The 19,743-nt window shown below is 44.8% G+C and overlaps 1 protein-coding gene and 2 pseudogenes across 2 annotated transcripts in view; all 3 read left to right on the forward strand.

The window, feature by feature from the left end:
- The window catches only part of ARFGEF3 (ARFGEF family member 3), a 366,510-nt gene that overhangs the window by 31,244 nt on the left and 315,523 nt on the right, over positions 1-19,743 (forward strand). The gene's annotated exons all lie outside the window — the stretch shown is intronic.
- Positions 308-425, forward strand: LOC134912985 (5S ribosomal RNA; annotated as a pseudogene).
- Positions 6,492-6,609, forward strand: LOC134912986 (5S ribosomal RNA; annotated as a pseudogene).

A 19,743-nucleotide genomic window follows, 5' to 3' on the forward strand; every position in this document is an offset into this window, starting at 1 on the left:
TTAATACTTACACAATACTGCATGTAAAGTTTGTTGAAACAATTTTCTCAGATACTGTTGTGACTCTTCACCTATGCACAATATAATAACTTAAAATACATGTCAAACATGGTAACAATGGGACAGCATCAGGCTGGTCAGTAAGCCGCACTCTGGTCCAGGACTCATCCTCAATTTATTACCATCATCATCATCATTTTGATGCTTCTATTATCTGGACTTAAAGAGCTCCCAGGTATTTCACCTAAAATTTGGATCTCACAGTACTTAATATTTGGTTCCGGACATTATTAAGCAGGATATATCCACCTGCGGTCAAACCACACTAAGTATGCCCAACCTCGTCTGATCTTGGAAGCCAAGCACTGTGGGCCAGGTCAGTACCTGGTTGGGAGACCACCAGAGAATACTTGGTACTGCAGGTATTTATATCCTAATTTAGAACATAGGACCCGGCCCCAAAGTACTGTTATCATTTACTATATCCACCTCAGATTACGGCAGTAGACTCTTACTAATTATCAGGGTGAGCCCGGTTTGTTAGATTGAGAAATATCCCTCTCTTCCGATATATTGTCATTGTTATTCTTATTATAAGTACACTTCATTTTTTCGGAAGAGGGCAACCAATATAGCGTGCATATCAGTATTGCAGCTTTTCTAACACCAGAGAGACATATATTTTTGCCAAACGGAGCCAGTCAGTTTGATTTGTATCACCTTATACAATCAACTACGCTTAAATCGGATAGATTAACCTTTTGATATAATTGAAAATACCCTTATCATTTTTCAGTTCCTTTTTGCCTTAGAGCCCCTATTTTTGAGGAATACTAATAAAAGTTATATTTTAATTTAACAATATTACATAATTCACAACAAAAGTGTGCCCCAGAAGAGACTTGTAGTCTTTCTTCTTTTTCTCTTTGGCTCCTGTACTATACAGGAACCATACATTTTCCTTATACCAGTTCACTGAACTACCTCTGGGAGCACCGCCAACCTAGTGCCAGATACTAATTATTTAATTACTCATGGCCAGATGTTGGTTAACGTTATAATTATAGGTTTATCCTATAGTAATTAAATTAGTAAGTTTATAGATTGAGAGATCCTGTGCAGACCCTATCATCCTCCTTTTCAAAGTACTTTGTATACTGAGCTCAGCTTCCTAGAGTCTGGCACGGATCCATTGGGACCAAAACCCGTTTCCTCTCTCTTTTTTCAATCTACTCCCTGTTACTCTCTTATATAATATGACTAGCTTTAGTCTTAAAAATGAACTCAGCATAAGACGCAGAACAGAAGATTTAGAAAACATTTTCCCTACTGACATAAATTCTGAAACTGTGGAACAAAATTGGGAAGAAGATTGTCAAAAACTCAAATATTTACTACAACGCCAAACCCGAGTCAACTGGGACCTAACGAGCCTGGAAAATTATCATAAACAAAAAATAGTACCGAGAGGGCTTAGACCTAAACTCTTTCCTTCCTACGAACTGTTCACAGAGAATTTGAAACAAGATTGGGAAGCAACTTTGTTGAAATGCTCACAGGACCTAATCTGTATTCTTATTAAACATAATAACTTTGTCCTTGACGACTGCTCAAAAGAAATCGAACAATTAGGGAAAAGTCTGGAACAATGGGAACAAAATTCCAAGTTCCAGAGCAAATTTGAGAATCTCAAGAAAGATTTACAGACCTATGAACAGATCATAATAGATCGCAAAAAGAGCAAATTTTCAAGGGACAAAAGAGATTTCGTCAATAACAAAGTCTTCTATTGGACTAGACCAACGAGGAAAGGATGTTCTACAGGACGCCCCCAAACTCCATCATCCTCGGAAACTGAACTCTCAAGCATAGAAGAATACGATCATCAGACACGGGACCCAAGGAACGCGACTACTTCCAGACGAGAAAACAACACGGTATCCGGTTTTTTAGAACAAACCCGAGGTGCACGGGATTTCAACACCAGAGGAAAAGCGAAAAAAGAAAAACAAGGAGGGGCAAGAAGAAGAGGCCAGGAAAAATGGGGGTCCCCATCTCCAACAGATATCCAAGCCGCAGGAATCAGAAATAATCCATGACTCTATCCAATTACAGATTATCAATCTATCTGAACATGTCCTAACGGAAGAACAACAACGAGTACTGAGAATGGGCCTCAGTTTTTCACCCACAACTAAATTTAATCGATTCCAATGGCAGGTGAATCTACAACTTTTTGGCCGTAAATTATTACTCGCCAAATATTTTTCTAAGCAATCATCATCATCATCAGACCCTGCACTCGATCTGCCACCTGTAACCGGCTTGTCCTCCTTGGAAGAAGAAGCTCTAGAAGCCCTGGAAGAACTTAGAGATACCGCAGTACCTACACAATCCAAAAGGACAACTCTCAAGAAAAAATCAACCTTTTTTCCAAATGACAATACTTGCCCGGAGGTCAAGGTGTTCACCAACTTGGTTTCCCGGGACCTGGATAAACTATATCAAAAAAGAAAGTTTTCCAAACCAGTAGGTAACCTGTCCAAGAATGAACAGAAAGCTATCAGAGAAATCCAATCGTGGACTGACATCTTGATCAAACCCTCTGACAAAGGGGGGAATGTGGTGATATGGCCAGTGGAAATGTATTTGAACGAAGCAAATAAACAACTTAATGACCAATCTTGCTATAAAAAAAAAGCTTATTTGATCCTACAGCCAATTACACACAACAGTATATGAGAATTGTAGATCAAGCACTCAATTTGGGTAGCATAACCAAAAGTGAACATGAATTTTTATCTGTTACCAACTCCAGAACTCCAACATTCTACCTCCTACCGAAGGTACACAAGAACTTGGATAATCCCCCAGGTCGGCCAATTGTATCAGGCAACGGAGGCTTACTTGAGAAAGCCTGTATCTTCATAGATACACACCTGAGAGATCATGTGATGAGCCTTCCGTCATATACCAAGGACACTACTGATGTCCTTCGCAAAATTAACACCATCGAACTAGATGAGACACACTTATTAGTGAGTTTGGATGCGGAGGCTCTATATACCTGTATCCGACATGATCTGGGTATACGAGCTGTTGAGTATTTTCTTAAAATGGAAGAAATTACGGAATTCCACCATTTCCTGCTACAACTCTTACATTTCGTACTACACCAAAATTATTTCACCTTCAATAACCTCTTCTACACCCAGGTAAGGGGTACAGCAATGGGGGCGGCTTGTGCCCCCACATATGCGAACCTCTTCCTGGGGTGGTGGGAGAGGGAGTACGTATTCACAGACAGCATGGAGGAATATATTCAACATGTCGCTCTATGGACTCGTTACATAGACGACATTTTTTTGATCTGGAGTGGAACACCAGAGGAACTCGGTTCGTTCATAGATCATCTTAACAACAACAACCTAAACCTCAGGTTCACCTTTGAATATAACTCAAACAGCATTTCGTTTCTGGATCTCCGAATTTACAGAGACGATCGCAATTTTCTGTCAACAGAAATGTTTCGCAAAAACACGTCCACAAATACTTTATTACACCAGACCAGTTCCCATTTCCCCCCCACGATTACCAATATCCCCAAAGGGGAATTTCTACGTCTACGAAGAAATTGCTCCAATGATGATGTATTTGCCACCCGCAGCAAAGAACTGGTACTAAGACTGAAAGAACGTGGCTACAGTTCCAGATCCATCAAAAAAGCCAAAAAGGTCGGCTTTCACACACCAAGGGAGACATTAATTTTTCAGGACTCTAAGATTACCAATGACAATACGACCATTCGATTCGTGGGTGATTTCTGCGATGAATGGAAAGAAATCAAATCTGTTTTACAACGACACTGGTCTGTTCTGCTATCCGACAATGATTTGTCACAAAAACTCAACAATACGATTGATCTTAGCTGGAGACGCTCCCCAAACTTGAGAGACCAACTTGTCAAAAGTCATTTTACACTAAGACCTGCACGAGACCCGATTGCAATAGGAAGCTACCCCTGTGGAAACTGCAAAATCTGTGAACACATGGTCAACCTTCAAACAATAAGCGACAGATATGGGGACACCATTAAAATCAAGGACTTCTTCAACTGTAAAAGTACCAACGTAATTTATTGCATATCATGCTCGTGCAATTATAAATATGTAGGAATCACCACACGCATGTTGAAGCAGAGGGCTCTTGAGCATATGAGTAACATCAGAAATGCCAACAGAGACCAACAAAGGATGAAGCAACTAACCACAGTCTCCAGACACTTTCTGCAACAACACTCCTGCTCTCCGCAGGATTTAAAAATATGTGGCCTAGAACAAGTTAAAATGGGAATTAGAGGTGGAGATGTTATGACCACACTCCTGAAAAAAGAAAGTGAATGGACTTTCCGTTTGAATACTCTAGCTCCCAATGGTCTCAACGAGTACATCAACTACAGTGTCTTTCTGTAAAGTTTTTTTCGTAACTTTTTTTTCATCATAGTTCTCTCTCCAGCAAATCAAAATCAATAATTTTTTCATGTTTATAGATAGCTCCACTGATTTTTCTCACTTCTTCTCTTCTCTCTTCTTCCCTTTCACACCCAATATTCGACACCCTAGTCGTTCCTCCATTCTTCTCTGTCAGTACATTTCACAACTGCTTCTTTCCATATCATCTGCCACATCTTTACTTCTCTACACCTAATATTCACCATCACCCAGTCCCTTCCTTCCCCTTGTCCTTCTTTCACCATCACTCATTTCTGCCCCACATACACACTTACCCTCTCCCCTCACTTCTTCTCACTTGCACCAGCTTTCTATTCTCAATCTCATGTCCAATCCCACTCCTTCACCTCATCCTTCACATCACTTCACACACATTGCTCCACCAACGTCCATTCCTCTTCTCCCACCTGTCCCCATATTCGAAAGATTTCACCATCCCAACAGTAGTGCATCAACCTATTTTTCTATCACACCATTTCCTACCATACATTCCCCCCCTTCTCCCCCTTCTCACTTCACAGCCGACCACGCTTGCCCTCCGTTTATTTTATTTTTACTTTTCATTTTTATTTTTTATTTTTATTGATTTTTATTTTTATTTTCATTTTCATTTATATTTATATATATATTTTTTTTAATATATATATATATATTTTTTTTATTTCATTTTTATATTTAGTAATAAATTTATGTATATTTTTATATTTATTTTCATTTTTATTTATTTTTTTATTTATTATTTTTATATTTATCTTTATTTTTATTATTTATTTTTATTTATTATTATTATTATTATTATTTTTATAATTATTATTATTTTTATTTATATTTATTTTTATATCTATTTTTATTTTTATATCTATTTTTATTTTCATTTTTATTTATTTTAATTCATTTTATTTCACATTTATGAGTTTAGCATTCATTTTTCATTTCCACTCTCAGCCTAATTTACATCTTCCAAGTTTTCTACATCAATAACATAAAAACCAATATTATAGTTCTCATTCATTATTTACTTCCCTCCCTCTACATCTTATATTATATTATATTATATATACTTTGCCACGTTCAACCCTCTATCCCAATTGATTGCAATTGCACCACTTATCCAACATACAGATATACTGTGTGAACAATTTTCGTGCTGCACACAGCACAATTGATAATTTCGAACAAGTGCCACTAATACAGTGTAATTAAGCACTTTAATATATAATAAGTCCTATTATTGGGTTTTTTCTATTTATGTAGGTAAACATCTTCCCAAATATTATGATCTTCATACAATTCAGCTCTAATCACATTATGGTCACATGACCGCACAGGGAACATACATTCAGGCATAAGAAATTTGCGTCTATATAACTCTGAGTAATTAATTATTTAATCAATGATCACAAGCAATCCACTCATCAATCAACAGGACCCACCAGATCTTTAAATAACAGCATCAGAGAGCCAGGGAGCAGGCACTCCGTGAACAAGCTCCCCGAGCGAAACGTACGTCGTCACTTCCGGTTCCGGTTTCCGAACTTCCTCGGACACCGGCGTCTCTCTGCTGGATTCACCCTCTACCACGGACCTCCAGTGGCGGTTTCTAATGACCAAGGGGGGTATTTCAACCCTCCACCTAACAGTAGGATTACTCTTTCTGTTTGATGCTCCATCAGGATTTAATACTTACACAATACTGCATGTAAAGTTTGTTGAAACAATTTTCTCAGATACTGTTGTGACTCTTCACCTATGCACAATATAATAACTTAAAATACATGTCAAACATGGTAACAATGGGACAGCATCAGGCTGGTCAGTAAGCCGCACTCTGGTCCAGGACTCATCCTCAATTTATTACCATCATCATCATTTTGATGCTTCTATTATCTGGACTTAAAGAGCTCCCAGGTATTTCACCTAAAATTTGGATCTCACAGTACTTAATATTTGGTTCCGGACATTATTAAGCAGGATATATCCACCTGCGGTCAAACCACACTAAGTATGCCCAACCTCGTCTGATCTTGGAAGCCAAGCACTGTGGGCCAGGTCAGTACCTGGTTGGGAGACCACCAGAGAATACTTGGTACTGCAGGTATTTATATCCTAATTTAGAACATAGGACCCGGCCCCAAAGTACTGTTATCATTTACTATATCCACCTCAGATTACGGCAGTAGACTCTTACTAATTATCAGGGTGAGCCCGGTTTGTTAGATTGAGAAATATCCCTCTCTTCCGATAAATTGTCATTGTTATTCTTATTATAAGTACACTTCATTTTTTCGGAAGAGGGCAACCAATATAGCGTGCATATCAGTATTGCAGCTTTTCTAACACCAGAGAGACATATATTTTTGCCAAACGGAGCCAGTCAGTTTGATTTGTATCACCTTATACAATCAACTACGCTTAAATCGGATAGATTAACCTTTTGATATAATTGAAAATACCCTTATCATTTTTCAGTTCCTTTTTGCCTTAGAGCCCCTATTTTTGAGGAATACTAATAAAAGTTATATTTTAATTTAACAATATTACATAATTCACAACAAAAGTGTGCCCCAGAAGAGACTTGTAGTCTTTCTTCTTTTTCTCTTTGGCTCCTGTACTATACAGGAACCATACATTTTCCTTATACCAGTTCACTGAACTACCTCTGGGAGCACCGCCAACCTAGTGCCAGATACTAATTATTTAATTACTCATGGCCAGATGTTGGTTAACGTTATAATTATAGGTTTATCCTATAGTAATTAAATCAGTAAGTTTATAGATTGAGAGATCCTGTGCAGACCCTATCATCCTCCTTTTCAAAGTACTTTGTATACTGAGCTCCACAGGTGGAGCCAGGTGCGGTGGGGGCCCGTCTCCGGAACTTCAGCGACCAGTGGGTTCGCTCACAGGTGGATCTCTGGGTTCTACAAGTGGTATCTCAGGGATACAAGCTGGAATTCTAGACGTCTCCCCCTCGCCGTTACCTCAAATCAGCCTTGCCAGCTACTCCCAAGGAAAGGGAGGTAGTACTGTCGGCAATTCACAAGCTGTACCTCCAGCAGGTGATAATCAAAGTTCCCCGCCTTCAACAGGGACGGGGTTACTATTCCACAATGTTTGTGGTACTGAAACCAGACTGTTCGGTGAGACCCATTCTAAATTTGAAATCCTTGAACACTTATATAAGGAAGTTCAAGTTCAAAATGGAATCGCTAAGGGCGGTTATTGCAAGCCTGGAAGAGGGGGATTTTATGGTATCACTGGACATCAAGGATGCTTACCTACATGTCCCCATTTACCCACCTCACCAGGAGTACCTCCGATTTGTGGTACAGGACTGCCATTACCAATTCCAGACGTTGCCGTTTGGTCTGTCCACGGCACCGAGGTTATTTACCAAGGTAATGGCCGAAAGGATGATACTCCTTCGAAAGAAGGGAGTTATAATTATCCCGTACTTGGACGATCTCCTTATAAAGGCGAGGTCCAGGGAGCAGTTGTTGGTCGGAGTAGCACTATCTCAGGAAGTGCTACAACAGCACGGCTGGATTCTGAATATCCCAAAGTCGCAGCTGGTTCCTACGACGCGTCTGCTGTTCTTGGGTATGATTCTGGACACAGAACAGAAGAAGGTGTTTCTCCCGGAGGAGAAGGCCAAGGAGTTGTCATCTCTGGTCAGAGACCTCCTGAAACCAAAACAGGTGTCGGTGCATCACTGCACGCGAGTCCTGGGAAAGATGGTAGCTTCTTACGAAGCGATTCCCTTCGGCAGGTTCCCTGCAAGGATCTTTCAGTGGGATCTGTTAGACAAGTGGTCCGGATCGCATCTTCAGATGCATCGGTTGATCACCCTGTCCCCGAGGGCCAGGGTGTCTCTGCTGTGGTGGCTGCAGAGTGCTCATCTTCTCGAGGTCCGCAGATTCGGCATTCAGGACTGGGTCCTGGTGACCACGGATGCAAGCCTCCGAGGTTGGGGGGCAGTCACTCAGGGAAGAAACTTCCAAGGACAATGGTCGAGTCAGGAGACTTCCCTACACATAAATATTCTGGAACTAAGGGCCATTTACAATGCCCTAAGTCAAGCAAAACCCCTGCTTCAAAACCAGCTGGTGCTGATTCAGTCAGACAACATCACGGCGGTCGCCCATGTAAACAGACAGGGCGGCACAAGAAGCAGGATGGCAATGGCAGAAGCCACAAAGATTCTCCGATGGGCGGAGAATCACGTGATAGCACTGTCAGCAGTGTTCATTCCGGGAGTGGACAACTGGGAAGCAGACTTCCTCAGCAGGCACGACCTCCACCCGGGAGAGTGGGGACTTCATCCAGAAGTCTTCCAGCTGATTGTAAATCGTTGGGAAAGGCCACAGGTGGACATGATGGCGTCCCGCCTCAACAAAAAGCTAAAAAGATATTGCGCCAGGTCAAGGGACCCTCAGGCGATAGCTGTGGACGCTCTAGTGACACCGTGGGTGTACCAGTCGGTGTATGTGTTCCCTCCTCTTCCTCTCATACCAAAGGTACTGAGGATAATAAGAAAGAGAGGAGTAAGAACTATATACCGCGGCTGCGTTTGACGGCATGGCGGTTGAACGCCGGATCCTGATGGAAAAGGGCATTCCGGTGGAAGTCATTCCTACGCTGATAAAAGCTAGGAAGGATGTGACAGCAAAACATTATCACCGCATATGGCGAAAATATGTTGCTTGGTGTGAGGCTATGAAGGCCCCAACAGAGGAATTTCAGCTGGGTCGATTTCTGCACTTCCTACAGTCAGGAGTGACTATGGGCCTAAAATTGGGATCCATAAAAGTCCAGATTTCGGCCCTGTCTATTTTCTTTCAAAAAGAACTGGCTTCACTGCCTGAAGTCCAGACGTTTGTTAAGGGAGTGCTGCATATTCAGCCCCCTTTTGTGCCTCCAGTGGCACCTTGGCATCTCAACGTAGTGTTGGATTTCCTAAAATCACATTGGTTTGAGCCACTTCCGACCGTGGAGTTGAAGTATCTCACGTGGAAAGTGGTCATGCTTTTGGCCTTGGCTTCGGCTAGGCGTGTGTCAGAATTGGCGGCTTTGTCATGAAAAAGCCCTTATCTGATCTTCCATATGGACAGGGCAGAATTGAGGACTCGTCCCCAATTTCTCCCTAAGGTGGTATCAGCGTTTCATTTGAACCAACCTATTGTGGTGCCTGCGGCTACTCGGGACTTGGAGGATTCCAAGTTGCTGGACGTAGTTCGGGCCCTGAAAATCTATGTTTCCAGGACGGCTAGAGTCAGAAAAACTGACTCGCTGTTTATCCTGCATGCACCCAACAAGCTGGGTGCTCCTGCTTCTAAGCAGACTATTGCTCGCTGGATCTTTAGCACGATTCAACTTGCACATTCTGCGGCTGGACTGCCGCATCCTAAATCAGTCAAAGCCCATTCCACGAGGAAGGTGGGCTCTTCTTGGGCGGCTGCCCGAGGGGTCTCGGCTTTACAACTTTGCCGAGCTGCTACCTGGTCGGGATCAAACACGTTTGCAAAATTCTACAAGTTTGATACCCTGGCTGAGGGGGACCTTGAGTTTGCTCATTCGGTGCTGCAGAGTCATCCGCACTCTCCCGCCCGTTTGGGAGCTTTGGTATAATCCCCATGGTCCTTACGGAGTACCCAGCATCCACTAGGACGTCAGAGAAAATAAGAATTTACTCACCGGTAATTCTATTTCTCGTAGTCCGTAGTGGATGCTGGGAGCCCATCCCAAGTGCGGACTTGTGCAATACTTGTATATAGTTATTGCTTACCTATAGGGTTTTTGTTCTGAGCCATCTTTTGAATGAGGCTCAGCTATTGTTCATACTGTTAACTGGGTATAGTTATCACAAGTTGTACGGTGTGATTGGTGTGGCTGGTATGAGTCTTACCCTGGATTCCGAATCCTTTCCTAGTAATGTCAGCTCTTCCGGGCACAGTTTCCCTAACTGAGGTCTGGAGGAGGGGCATAGAGGGAGGAGCCAGTGCACACCAGATGTAGTACCTAATCTTTCTTTAAAGAGTGCCCAGTCTCCTGCGGAGCCCGTCTATTCCCCATGGTCCTTACGGAGTGCCCAGCATCCACTACGGACTACGAGAAATAGAATTACCGGTGAGTAAATTCTTATTTTTATAGTGGTCTGATATTCAAATTATAATTTGTCACATTTTTTGCTACAGTCAGGGTTTATTATCTGCAGACCGGATAATTATTGTTCCTGATGGTGCTTTAGTATATTTTTGTGGTGACAGCAGTTTCCCAGTCAACCGTGAATGCACGTCTCTTATCATTGCCTAAGAAACAGTTATATGTGTTTGTATTCTCCCACTTCCCTCCTTTCTAATGGTTTACTTGTTTATTCTGTACAGGCAAGATATTTTTTCTACAAACTGACACAATGTTGATCAGACTATTGTTGTTCTGTTAAGTGTGGTGATAACTAAGTGATATTTTAATATGCACGATTATTGTTCTGAAAAATGTCCATTGAAAAATCAGCCAGGGATAATTACAGATTGGACTCCCAGGTTCTGGAATCTGTCCTTATTAACAAAAGTAATGAAAGAAGAAGGTATCCTAATCGAATTCTCACAAATGGAGAAATTGTACCAAATGTGAATATTGGAGATGATAATCTCAGTGTGGTTTAATATACAGAAAAGTCATTTAGAGTTTAGAAAGTCTGACTTTAGTCAGCTGGGAGAACACTTATTTTACTCTTCAAAAGGGTGGGAATTGATAAGTTGAATGCAGTAACATTTGGATAAATTAAAATACAGATGTGTCCTCTTACATCTTTGCTTCATGCGCTATAAGTCGTGTTACACATAATTGGTGTGTGCCGCGTGACTCGGTAGTGCTAAGCGTCGTTTCTCTAACGTCCTAGTGGATACTGGGGATCTGTACTTTAGTACCATGTGGTATAGATCGGGTCCACTGGAGCCTGGCACTTTAAAACCTTTAGTATGTGTATGTGTGTGCTGGCTCCTCCCCTCCATGCCTCTCCTACCAGACTCAGTTTAGAAAAATGTGTCCTAGGAGCTGGGTACATTTCTCCGGAGCTCCAGAGAGTTTCCTTTAATTGTTGTTTAAGTTTATTGTTTTCAGGTAGTCCTGGTTGGAAACCAGGCTTCCTGCTTCGTGGGACTTAGAAGGGGGACTGAACCAACCTCCTGAGGGTTATTGGTTTGTAATCCTAGGTGACAGGACACTGAGCTCCTTAGGTGCTGATCACACATCGTTAGTATGTGTGCCCACGCCAGCAGCTAGCCGCCAACCTCTAACAGATGCTGAAGATTGTGGTGTGGTGAGTGTTACACTGGGGTCCCGGTGCTGTTTGGCAGCAGGTCGCGCAGCGGTCACGAGCTGCGGTGCCAGCTGTGGACAAAACGGGCTTAGGGCTCATGCCCCGCAGTGCTCACTGCCCCTTAGGGCTTGTCTGTACTGTTATATGTGTGAATTTTACTCATGGCCAGGATAATATTGTGAGGGACCGCGCGCCATTGCAAGAGGCGGGGCTTCCCGGAGCGGGACCAGAGGCGGGAAGGCACCATTTCCTGCTGCTGCGGATTATCAAGGCTGCATGCACACTGCTCCTCCACGGACCCACGCTGTTACAGACTGTGTTCTGGTGCCAGGGGGTCATAGAAAGGGGGGAGTACTGCTGCGGTAGCGCCGCTGCACGTTTATCAGATTATACACATTTCACACACTGCTGCTGTGTTCTGTGTGCTGGTCTCCGCTCCTTAGTGTCACTCCAGGGGCTCTATGGTCTGTGTGGGGGTGTTTTACAGTGAACTGAGCTATTTTACAGTGTTTAAAGATGTCTGTGGAAATGGTTATGTGTGCTGCTTGTAACTCTACCCCTTCATCAGCGGGGTCTCTCATGTGTGAACAGTGGCGGTCATTCCGAGTTGTTCGCTCGGTAATTTTCTTCGCATCGCAGCGATTTTCCGCTAATTGCGCATGCGCAATGTTCGCACTGCGACTGCGCCAAGTAAATTTGCTATGCAGTTAGGAATTTTACTCACGGCATTACGAGGTTTTTTTCTTCGTTCTGGTGATCGTAATGTGATTGACAGGAAGTGGGTGTTTCTGGGCGGAAACTGGCCGATTTATGGGTGTGTGTGAAAAAACGCTGCCGTTTCTGGGAAAAACGCGGGAGTGTCTGAAGAAACGGGGGAGTGTCTGGGCGAACGCTGGGAGTGTTTGTGACGTCAAACCAGGAACGAAACTGACTGAACTGATCGCAGTTGCCGAGTAAGTGTGGAGCTACTCAGAAACTGCTAAGAAGTGTCTATTCGCAATTCTGCTAATCTTTCGTTCGCAATTTTACTATGCTAAGATTCACTCCCAGTAGGCGGCGGCTTAGCGTGTGCAAAGCTGCTAAAAGCAGCTTGCGAGCGAACAACTCGGAATGAGGGCCAGTGTTCCTTGTCTCCTCAGGGACACAGTCCACAGGCACCTGACTGGCTGGATAATTTTAAAAGCATGATTCAGAATGTTAATTCAGAATTAGCTGCAGCAAAAAGGCAGAGGCAGGTGTTGAAACAGTCTATTGATTGTACGGCAAAAGCAGCAGATACCAGAAAGGCTTCTCAGCCCCCTCTGTTGGTTTCACATAAACGCTCACTGCCACAGGTGCTCCAGTCTGATTCTGACTCTGATCAGCCTGATGTGGAGGAGGATGATATGGATGAGGACGGCTCTCTGTCCCCTGGGGTGGAGGCCCTCATTTTTGCAGTAAGAGAGGTTCTTCACATACCGACTCAGGAGTCAGAACCAGATGAGGAGTTGTACTTTAATGTTAGACCAAAGACCTCAGCAACTTTTCCTGTGTCTAAAGAGTTAATCTCCCTGGCCAGGACACATGGTTAAACCCTGATAAGAAATTTGAAATTCCTCAGACGTTTTTAGTTACCTTTCCCCTCCCAGCTGATGACAGGAAGGTATAGGAAAACCCACCGTCCGTAGATACGTCTGTGTCCCGATTGTCTAAGAAGTTGGTACTGCCGGTGCCAGGGGTTATATCCCTAAAAGAGCCGGCTGACCGTAAAATTGAGACCACTCTCGAGGCAATTTAGACAGCAGCGGGCGTAGCACAGCACCCCACAATAGTTTGTGATTGGATTTCCAGGGCAATGGTCAAGTGGTCCGATAATATTATTAATGGATTAGACAATCTGTCCCAGGATAAGGTCATTACTCTGCTGCAACACAGTTGGGGAACTGTCTCCATATAGTTATTTCCCTGAGTGTGTGGGGGTGTCGGTATGTGTGTGTCGGCATGTCTGAAGCGGAAGGCTCTTCTAGGGAGGAGGTAGAGCAGATGATTGTGGTGTCTCCGTCGGCAACGCCGACACCTGACTGGTTGGATATGTGGAATGTTTTAAATGCAAGTGTGGCTTTATTACATAAGAGATTGGACAAAGCAGAGTCCAGGGATAAAGCAGGGAGTCAATTCATGGCTTTAATTGTGTCACAGGGACCTTCTGGGTTTCAGAAACGCCCACTGTCCCAAGTAGCAGACACTGATACCGACACGGATTCTGACTCCAGTGTCGACTACGATGATGCAAGGTTACACCCAAGGGTGGCCAAAAGTATTCATTACATGATTATTGCAATAAAAGATGTTTTGCATATCACAGATGACCCCTCTGTCACTGACACGAGGGTACACATGTTTAAGGAAAAGAAGCCTGAGGTAACTTTCCCCCATCTCATGAGCTGAATGAGTTATTTGAAAGAGCTTGGGAAACTCCAGATAAGAAACTGCAGATTCCCAAGAGAATTCTTATGGTGTATCCTTTCCCGGCAAAGGACAGGGTACGGTGGGAATCCTCGCCCAGGGTGGACAAGGCGTTAACGCGCTTGTCCAAAAAGGTGGCGCTGCCGTCTCCAGATACGGCAGCCCTCAGGGATCCTGCTGATCGCAGGCAGGAAACTACCTTGAAGTCAATTTATACACATACGGGTGCCTTGCTCAGACCGACAATAGCGTCGGCTTGGGTTTGTAGTGCTGTGGTGGCTTGGACGGATACCTTGTCAGCTGACATTGATACCCTGGATAGGGATACCATTTTATTGACCTTGGGTCACATTAAAGACGCAGTTCTATATATGAGAGATGCTCAGAGAGACGTTGGCCTGCTGGGTTCGAGAGCCAACGCCATGGCGATTTCTGCTAGGCGAGCCATGTGGACCCGCCAATACCCGGGTGATGCCGACTCAAAGAGGCATATGGAGGTTTTGCCTTACAAAGGTGAGGACTTATTTGGGGAAGGTCTCACGGAACTGGTTTCCACAGCTACTGCAGGTAAATCTACTTTTTTACCTTATGTTTCCTCACAGCAAAAGAAAACGCCACAATATCAGATGCAGTCCTTTCGGTCGCATAAGTCCAGAAGAGGTCGGGGCTCTTCCTTCCTCGCCAGAGGTAAGGGTAGAGGGAAAAAACGGCCGGCTACGGCTAGTTCCCAGGAGCAGAAGTCCTCCCCGGCTTCTACTAAATCCACCGCATGACGCTGGGGCTCCGCTGAGGGAGTCCGCCCCGGTGGGGGCACGTCTTCGACTCTTCAGCCATGTCTGGATTCAATCAGAGGTGGATCCCTGGGCAATGGAAATTGTATCCCAGGGTTACAAGCTGGAATTCGAAGACGTGCCTCCTCGCCGGTTTTTCAAATCGGCCTTACCAGCTTCCTCCCCAGAAAGGGAGATAGTTTTAGCTGCAATTCAAAAACTGTGTCATCAACAAGTGGTTGTCAAGGTTCCCCTACTTCAACAGGGGAAGGGGTACTATTCAACCCTGTTTGTGGTCCCGAAGCCGGATGGCTCGTCAGACCCATTCTGAATTTAAAATCCCTAAACCTATACTTGAAAAGGTTCAAATTCAAGATGGAATTGCTCAGGGCGGTTATCGCCAGCCTAGAAGGGGAGGATTTTATGGTGTCACTAGACATAAAGGATGCATACCTTCACGTCCCCATATATCCTCCTCATCAGGCGTACCTGAGATTCGCGGTACAGGACTGTCATTACCAGTTTCAGACGTTGCCGTTTGGGCTTTCCACGGCCCCGAGGATTTTCACCAAGATAATGGCGGAAATGATGGTGCTCCTGCGCAGGCAGGGAGTCACAGCTATCCCGTACTTGGACGATCTCCTGATAAAAGCGAGATCGAGAGAACAGTTGCTGCAAAGCGTGTCGCTCTCCCTAAGAGTGCTGCAGCAACACGGCTGGATTCTCAATCTACCAAAGTCACAGTTGGTTCCAACGACTCTGTTGACTTTCTTGGGCATGATTCTGGACACGGAAGCCCAGGAACTCCAGAACTTGGTCAGAGACCTGTTGAAACCGAAAAGTGTGTCGGTCCATCAATGCACTCTAGTACTGGGGAAAATGGTGGCGTCCTACGAGGCCATTCCCTTCGGCAGGTTTCATGCGAGGACTTTTCAGTGGGACCTTCTGGACAAGTGGTCCGGGTCCCATCTACACATTCATCAAAAAATCAGCCTGTCCCCCAGGACCAGGGTGTCTCTCCTGTGGTGGCTACAGAGTGCTCACCTTCTAGAGGGTCGCAGGTTTGGCATTCAGGACTGGGTTCTAGTGACCACGGACGCGAGCCTCCAAGGATGGGGAGCAGTCACACAAGGAAGAAACTTCCAGGGACTATGGTCAAGCCAGGAGGCTTGTCTGCACATCAACGTACTGGAATTGAGGGCCATATACAACGGCCTGCGTCAGGCGGAGAATCTTTTTCGCGACCTACTGGTTCTGATTGTCAGACAACGTCACAGCCGTATCTCGTGTAAACCGCCAAGGCGGAACAAGAAGCAGAGTGGCGATGGCGGAAGCCACCAGGATTCTTCGCTGGGCGGAAAATCATGTAAGCGCTTTGACAGCAGTCTTCATTCTGGGAGTGGACAACTGAGAAGCAGACTTCCTCAGCAGACACGATCTCCATCCAGGAGAGTGGGGACTTCATCAAGAAGTTTTTGCAGAGATAACAAGTCATTGGGGACTTCCTCAAATAGACATGATGGCGTCACGCCTCAACAAGAAGCTTCAGAGGTATTGTGCCAGGTCAAGGGACCCTCAGGCAGTAACAGTGGACGCCCTGGTGACACCGTGGGTGTTTCAGTCGGTCTATGTGTTCACTCCTCTTCCACTCATCTCAAAAATATTGAGAATCATAAGACGAAAAAGTGTACAAACAATACTCATTGTTCCAGATTGGCCTCACAGGGCCTGGTGTTCAGATCTTCAGGAAATGCTCACAGAAGATCCGTGGCCTCTTCCTCTCAGAGAGGACCTGTTGCAACAGGGGCCCTGTCTGTTCCAAGACTTACCGTGGTTGCGTTTGACGGCATGGCGGTTGAACGCCGAATCCTAGCTGGGACAGGCATTCCGGAAGAAGTCATCCCTACTCTTATAAGGGCTAGGAAGGAGGTGACGGCGAAGCATTATCACCGTATCTGGAGAAAGTATGTATCTTGGTGTGAAGCCAAGAATGCTCCGGCGGAAGATTTCCATCTGGGCCGTTTTCTCCACTTTCTACAGACAGGAGTGGATATGGGCCTAAAATTAGGCTCCATTAAGGTACAGATTTCGACCCTATCAATTTTCTTTCAGAAGGAATTGGCTTCTCTCCCAGAAGTCCAGACTTTTGTAAAGGGAGTGCTGCACATCCAGCCTCCTTTTGTGCCTCCAGTGGCACCATGGGACCTTACCGTGGTGTTACAGTTCCTGAAATCTCACTGGTTTGAGCCTCTTCAAACAGTGGAATTTAAATTTCTCACTTGGAAGGTGGTCATGTTGTTGGCCTTGGCATCTGCAAGGCGGGTGTCTGAATTGGCGGCTTTGTCTCACAAAAGCCCCTATCTGATTTTCCATGTGGACAGAGCAGAATTGCGGACTCGTCCTCAATTTTTGCCTAAGGTGGTTTCATTGTTTCATATGAACCAACCTATTGTGGTGCCTGTGGCTACGGGGGACTTGGAGGATTCCAAGTCCCTTGATGTAGTCAGGGCCTTGAAAATTTATGTAGCCAGGATGGCTCGGGTTAGGAAAACAGAGGCTCTGTTTGTCCTGTATGCAGCCAACAAGGTTGGCGCTCCTGCTTCTAAGCAGACTATTGCTCGCTGGATCTGTAACATGATTCAGCAGGCTCATTCTACGGCTGGATTGCCGTTACCAAATTCGGTTAAGGCCCATTCCACTAGGAAGGTGGGCTCTTCTTGGGTGGCTGCCCGAGTCGTCTCGGCATTACAGCTTTGCCGAGTGGCAACTTGGTCGGGTTCAAACACTTTTGCTAAATTCTGCAAGTTTGATACCTTGGCTGAGGAGGACCTAATGTTTGCTCAATCGGTGCTGCAGAGTCATCCGCACTCTCCCGCCCGGTCTGGAGCTTTGGTATAATCCCCATGGTCCTTTTGGAGTCCCCAGCATCCTGTAGGACGTTAGAGAAAATTAAGATTTTAAACCTACCGGTAAATCTTTTTCTCCTAGTCCGTAGAGGATGCTGGGCGCCTGTCCCAGTGCGGACTGAATTCTGCAAGACTTGTATCTAATTATTGCTTACATAAGGGTTATGTTACAGTTTTGATCAGTCTTTGGCTGATGCTGTTTTGTTTCATACTGTTGACTGGTTCGTATATTCCAGGTTATACGGTGTGGATGGTGTGGGCTGGTATGAATCTTGCCCTTAGATTAACAAAATCCTTTCCTCATATTGTCCATCTCCTCTGGGCACAGTTTCTCTAACTGAGGTCTGGAGGAGGGGCATAGAGGGAGGAGCCAGTGCACACCCATTCTAAAGTTCTTTATAGTGCCCATGTCTCCTGCGGAGCCTGTCTATACCCCATGGTCCTTACGGAGTCCCCAGCATCCTCTACGGACTAGGAGAAAAAGATTTACCGGTAGGTTTAAAATCTTATTTTCTCCTACAACCTAGAGGATGCTGGGGTCCGCATTAGTACCATGGGGATGTACCAAAGCTCCCAGTATGGGCGGGATGGCGCGGAGGCTCCTGCAGAACCGATTGACCAAACTTTAGGTCCTCAGAGGCCAAAGTATCGAACTTGTAGAACTTAGCAAACGTGTTCGAACCTGACCAAGTAGCCGCTCTGCAAGTTGTAAAGCCGAGACACCCCGGGGGGCCGCCCAGGAAGAACCCACTTTACGGGTAGAGTGGGCTTTAACGGATTTTGGACACAGCAAGCCTGCTTTAGAATAAGCATGCTGGATAGTACACCTGATCAAGCAAGAAATTGTCTGCTTAGAAGCAGTCCACCCAACCTTGTTAGGATCATAAAGGACAAACAGTACGTCCGATTTTCTGTGACAAGAAGTTCTCTTCACATAAATCTTCAAAGCTCTCACAACATCCAAGGACTTTGAGGTAATTGAGGAGTCAGTAGCCACAATAGGTTGGTTGATATGAAAGGCCGATACAACCTTCGGAAGAAATTGCTGACGCGTCCTGAGCTCAGCTCTATCTTCATGGAAAATAAAGTAGGGGCTTTTGCAGAACAATGCCCCCAATTCTGACACACGTCTAGCAGATACTAATGCCAACTGTATGACCGCCTTCCAAGTAAGAAACTTGACATCAACCTCCTGTAAAGGCTCAAACCAATCCGACTGCAGGAACTGCAGCACCACATTAAGATCCCAAGGTGCCGTAGGAGGTACAAAGGGAGGCTGGATGTGCAGAACCCCTTTCAAGAATGTCTGAACCTCAGGGAGGGCAGCCAATTGTTTCTGGAAGAAAATGGACAAGGCCGAAATCTGGACTTTTGTGGAGCCTAAGCGTAGGCCCACATCCACACCTGCTTGCAGAAAAAGGAGAAACCGCCCTAGTTGAAACTCCACCGTAGGAAACTTCTTGGATTCACACCAAGACACGTACTTTTTACAAATTCGATGGTAATGTTTAGACGTTATTCCTTTCCTAGCCCGTATCGGGGTAGGAATAACCTTGTTCGGAATACCCTTCCGAGCTAAGATCTGGTGTTCAACCTCCATGCCGTCAAACATAGCCGTGGTAAGTCTTGATAAGCGAACGGCCCCTGTTGCAGAAGGTCCTCGCGAAGAGGAAGAGGCCTTGGATCTTCCAGCAGTAACTCCAGAAAATCTGCGTACCAAGCTCTTCTTGCTCAGTCCGGAGCAATGAGGATCGCCTGAACTCTTGTTCTTTTTATTAGTTTTAGAATCC

Source organism: Pseudophryne corroboree, chromosome 4 (genome assembly GCF_028390025.1).
Source record: "Pseudophryne corroboree isolate aPseCor3 chromosome 4, aPseCor3.hap2, whole genome shotgun sequence".
NCBI lineage: Eukaryota > Metazoa > Chordata > Amphibia > Anura > Myobatrachidae > Pseudophryne > Pseudophryne corroboree.